The sequence below is a fragment of the Amblyomma maculatum genome, chromosome 8 (genome assembly GCF_055883805.1).
Source record: "Amblyomma maculatum isolate TAMU_Amacu chromosome 8, ASM5588380v1, whole genome shotgun sequence".
Lineage (NCBI taxonomy): Eukaryota > Metazoa > Arthropoda > Arachnida > Ixodida > Ixodidae > Amblyomma > Amblyomma maculatum.
Window position 1 is genome coordinate 29532746 of NC_139351.1, and position 5931 is coordinate 29538676.

The following is a 5931-nucleotide window of genomic DNA, read 5'->3' on the forward strand; positions in this document are numbered from 1 at the left end:
AAAATAAAAACCCATCCCAACAATCTATAAACACATGTGGAACTGTCTCCGGCTTTCTACGCAAAATACAGTTCCCACCTCATGGCACAAAGGTTTCTTTTTTTGCCATCTACGGCTTCACGGGCAGAACCCTCATATGCAATTTAAGCTAGAACGTTTAAGCGCTTGGATGAGGATTCGAGAGATGGAGGTTGAATTCCCGGTGGAGACAGGATTTTAATTTTGAAGCGAAAAGCTTACGAGGGTCGGAGCCGAGCTTCGCGTATGCCGTCGCATGCCGTATGCTATATGCCGTGACCTCACAGCCAAGGTCAGCTGCGCAGCACCCTCGCCAAGCTCTGCCGGCGTTGCCTAGCAATGCTTAAGAGGTGTGCGATTCCTCCTCATTAAAAAAAATGAAAATTGTCTCCGTGCGGGAATCGAACTTCCATACCTTGGATCTCCAGGCGAGCGCTTTACCGCTGTGCCACTTATTTTTTTCATTACCTCGCTACACAACAAAGGTGAAAGAACACATGTGCATAGCGTCGGTATGGGCTAAAACTTCCAGCCAAACACCCCGCGTTTTTTTTTTCCTTTATTGCTAAACGTACATAATGACAAAATATACAGTACAAAATATTTACAAGGTTTGCAGATCAAATATTTACAAGGTTTGCAGATCGCTTGTTGGCCGCGAACAACGGAGTCGTTTCATTTGTGCAAGATTTCTAAACACCACCTCGATTTGAGGATCACATTCTGTAATGTATTTTCCCAATACTCTCGGCAAAATATTCATACACGGATCTAGTACCCGTTTCTCCGTGACGATAATCCATAGCACTGAGCCACACAGAATGCAGGCCGAGCAGGAGTACGGCATTGTACATGGTATTGCATCGTCGTGAACTGGCAGAAACCTGATACCTTGCGGTGTAAGAGGAAAATCCTTCTGCATGGTACGCTGTAACACGTCCCAAAAGAAGATAGCATTGTTACACTCAAGGAACATATGTTCGATTGTGTCTGCTTTGTTACACAGAAAACAGTTTGTCCCCCATGGTACATATATGCCTTTTCGCATAACCAAGCTTTAACAGGTAGGGTACCAGTGCGTAGATGGAAAAATAGGGTCTTGGTTGCGAGCATGACCCACATCTTTCTCACCCTCATCAACACATCTTGCCCCACAGTAGCTTAGAAAATTTGTCGGTACAGAGGAACTGGAAACACCGTGTCAATCAGATTTTTCGTAAGTTGCTTTCTTTTTACTGTGTGCAAATACTACCCGGTGAAAGGCTTGGCAAGAAAGCGATAAGACGCTACCACCTCTCGGAGATAGCGCGACACACCGTAACGACACCCTTCACTTGATGAAACTATTAAATCTAGTACGGCGTTGGACAGCATGTATTGAACATAAGAATGGAGAAACAGATGTCATTGTCTGCGCAGAAACATGAAGCGCAGCACTCTCTGCCTTACATATAAATGACAGAGGCCAGGGCCCCCGTCACCTACTCTTCGAAAGAGGCTCGTTCGTGACATTCAGTCCCAACCGGACCCCTAGATTAATGTTGCAAAAATGCGCGGGAATTTTTGGAAATTCTCCCGCGAACATTACAAGCATTGCAAAGTATACGTAATTTTTGCAACCAGAAAAACGTCGTGCACTACAGCGCGCGTGAATACGGACAAGCTACGGCCTCCCCAATTAGTCGTCAGCTTTTTCATCTCAACTGCCTTTCTGCTCCAGGTAGAGTCGCTTTCCCGGAAGCATTCAAGCGGCGCCCTGAAATAAGTGCTCCGTGTAGGAGACCATTGAGTTTTCTCAAAGACAGCTAGTGACTTGTCCCATGAGCCATGCCACAATCTCACACACTTGGTTAAATTCAGCATGCTGCCTCTTTTGGCACATTATTCCTGTTATGTTCAGTATAGCCCTGATACTATCTCTGTCCCATGCAAAAAAAAAAAAAAGCAACATTGTCCGCGTAGGCCAGAACTAGGACTTCGCATGCCTGTAAGCTGAAGCCTCTAACTTCATCACTCTACAAAACGTCTCGACACAATGGCTCCAAAAAGAGCGCAAAAAGTAACGGTGACAGTGGGAAACCTTTGTGAACCGAAGAGAGTACATTCATACGTCTCGTTAATTCTCAATTTACGATCAAGCTCGTGGTGCAATTCGTATAGGCTATTTTTACTCCTTCGCATATCACCTCACCGAACCCAAACCTACATGCTTCATCAAAAAAAAAAAAAAAAGTGTTTCATGCGACACACTATCGAAGGCCTTCGCCAAATCAATCTGGAGCATGGCAACCCTGAGGAATTCACTGTCGCAAAGCACTACCACGCTTCTAAAAGAGAGAGAGAAAGAGGGAGAAGGCAGAGAGGTTAACCAGGAAAGCTTCCGGTTTGCTACCCTGCACTGGGGAAGGGGAATGAGGAGTTTAAAGGAGAAAGATAGAAGAGAATGATAGGAAAGGTAAGGCGGCGAGGAGCACAGTCACAGTTTCTCAATCAAGTTTGTGTCTCTCATAAAACACGTAAGTGCTTTGAAGGCTTTGCCGTTAGACACCTTCTGTGGCCATGGGCCGAGGATTTTCTCCTCTGTGAAAGGACGGCTGCTAAGATGGTCCAGAGCCGAACGCAGCGCTTATCTTTCGCTTAAAAAAGCAGGGCACTCGCAAAGGAGATGCTGTGAGGTCTCTTCGCAGCCGCATCATTCACAGTTAGGGCTATCCGCCAGTCTCATCACATAAGCGTATTTTTTGGTGAATGCAACACCGAGCCACATACGGCACATCAGTGTTGTTTCGCGCCGCCTTTTGTTAGGGGGAACACGAAGGCGCAGCCCAGGGTCTAGTTCCCTGAGGCGTCGATTGGAAAATTCTCCTTTGTTCCAGGCTGAAAGCGTTAGCTCCGCCGCTAAGGAACGAAGTCGACAAGCTGCGTCAACTCTAGATATAGGAATGTTCACTGTAGTTCCGTCGTTGTGTGCAGAACGGGCAACTTGGTCTGCCTGGTGGTTTCCCTCAATACCGCAATGTCCAGGTAGCCACTGGAAAATTATATAATGACCTTTTGATGTAGCGTCGTGGTATAGCACCACGCTTCTAAAGAAGTGAATATTGGTGTATATGGTACTCTCCTTTATCCCGCACGTCTGATGAAGTCCGATTAAGTCTTTAGTTACTGAATGGAGCCTTCTCGCGAACACCTTCATGAGATCCTTGTAACCGACATTTCTCAATGTGATGCCCATATCCCGTAACAGTGCGAAGTGTAACTTCACCTTTGGTCCCTTTCCGGTTTTCGTAGGAAGCGAACGCGGGATGGCAGGGAGGTGCTTCTTTCAACAGCGAATGCCGGGGTGCGCATGTGAACGTGCCACGCCCAGCGTCGAGAAACGCTCTTCATGATCCCGCTTGTCTACCGTGAAGATGATAGCGGGATACCGCGAGTGATAGATACTGAGATTGGCACGTCATTTGAAAGTACCAAAGACTAAAAGAGTTAAGTCACTCAAATAGTGTTACGGCAAGGGTGTGACGTCACCCATCTGCCGTCAGCTATGAGGACCAAGCGGGAACGAGTGCGCTCCAACGCCGCCGGGCGGCGCTTCTTGCCTTCCGCGAGTGACAGATGCTGTGCCTTTCCTTTTCTGTAAACGAATTACAGAACGTCGGTGAACTTAGACGCGCTCGACATAGAAGCCAAGGAGAGTTTAGCTGCTAGCAAACGGCACAGAAGACAGGGGAAATTAACTTCTGATCCCGAGGTAGTCGCTGCTTTTCGCTACGTATATCCAGGCATAGCAGAGCTAAGACATCTTTCGTTTTTTCTCATGACGTCATCATGATTGACAAGTGACACATCAGTGCTTGAATGCGACGGCCAGATCCCGCGCACATATTGCGCAAAACTCTCGCCCAACTGATTTTTTCAATTAGCATAATTTCGACTTGAAAAAGGATTTCAACTTGAAAGTTGTAATGCTCACGAGTAGCAAAACACTAGAAATGGTAAGGGCTGTGTACGGCTTTATTGGATCGCAGCAAAGACGATTTCTGGCGGCTTTCATTTAAGGGCATCTTAAAATCTTGTGGCAAACTTATAATGCAAGGAATCCGTAGAGTATTAGATTCCTATTAGTATGCAAGGAATCCGTAGAGTATTAGATTCCTATTAGTATGCAAGGAATCCGTAGAGTATTAGATTCCTATTAGTATGCAAGGAATCCGTAGAGTATTAGATTCCTATTAGTATGCAAGGAATCCGTAGAGTATTAGATTCCTATTAGTATGCAAGGAATCCGTAGAGTATTAGATTCCTATTAGTATGCAAGGAACCCGTAGAGTATTAGATTCCTATTAGTATGCAAGGAATCCGTAGAGTATTAAATTCCTGTTAGTATGCAAGGAATCCGTAGAGTATTAGACTCCTATTAGTATGCAATGAATCCGTAGAGTATTAGATTCCTATTAGTATGCAAGGAATCCGTAGAGTATTAAATTCCTGTTAGTATGCAAGGAATCCGTAGAGTATTAAATTCCTATTAGTATGCAAGGAATCCGTAGAGTATTAGATTCCTATTAGTATGCAAGGAATCCGTAGAGTATTAGATTCCTATTAGTGCACTTTGTGAGTATTAGAGCGAAATTTGGAAGCTTTTGCGTAGAGCCGATAATTTCAAGATATTAGTGCTCCATGGGGACCGCTCGCAACTGATTTGGGCGACACATCCTCGCTCGCAAACCTCCACACTGACGTCACTGGGGCTGTAGGGGAGCCCGCTGATTGGACGCTGCCAAGTTGCGGAAGCATGTGGGGCGTCATCGCAACTTCTTTTCTTCATTATTTCTTGTGCGCTAGCGTAGGCACAGTTGAGGGGGAGAGGAGGAGCATCATTTTCGGACACCTATATAATCGATGCTAATGAAGATAGCTTAAAAACATTTGCGTTGCAGAGAGGTCTGCTGGGTTACCTATTGCTCATTGACTGTTTTATAATTTCAGCTAATATATTTTCATGGGCCCATTAAGGAACTCCTTTTTTGTTGAGCCTCTGCTGACGTCGCTTATTACATCGCCTTGTCACGTCGGCAACATGTAACGGCGAGCGAGATGTGTGAAAATTATCCCAGGCATAAGCAAAATCGATTGTGGCAATGGCGCCGTTTCATACTGCATTCATGTTTTTAAATCTTTGTTGCCCCCAGCTTGAAATGCAAGCGTAAAAAAAATGGTCGATCACGATTATCGAAACCAAAGGTTTCTGAAACGCGTGTGGCTAAAAAAAATTATTTGGATGGTGTCACGCAGTTGAACCGCCTGAAAAATGCTAATATATAACTGCTCGTACATATTAAGGCGAAAGTCTTTATTGCCTCATCGTTGTCGCCAGCAAAAGTGTCATGCTTTTGCAGAGGCTTTGATTGGTAGAGACGGGATGACGTCTTGGAGGTCTCAACTAATCACAGAGCACCACTACAGTATGCGCGAATGCGTGCCTTATATGGCCATATGCCAATCAATGGTAAAGTATTAATTAATGACTAATTAATTATAATAATTACTAATTACTGCTTATTAATAACTAGTTACTAAATAATGCCCTATTATTGGGTAGTTATTTACTAGTTACCAATTACAAATTAATGCCTAGATAAACAATTATTACTAGTCAGTGACAGTTGTGTAATTATTTAAATAATTAATAACCAATACCGCGCACCAGGTAAAATGAACCTCACAACAGTAAACGTAGAACTGCTAAGTTACAAGGAGCGCGATCTTGTCGCTACCAAGCAGAATTCACTGAATACATGTACTCGCAGAATGTGAAAGAGTAGTCGCTTGTTTTACTCGTAGCCACATTCATCGCTGAATGAGCAACACTTGCGTAGCAGAATGTAGCGCTCAAGCTTTCGCCTTTCATCA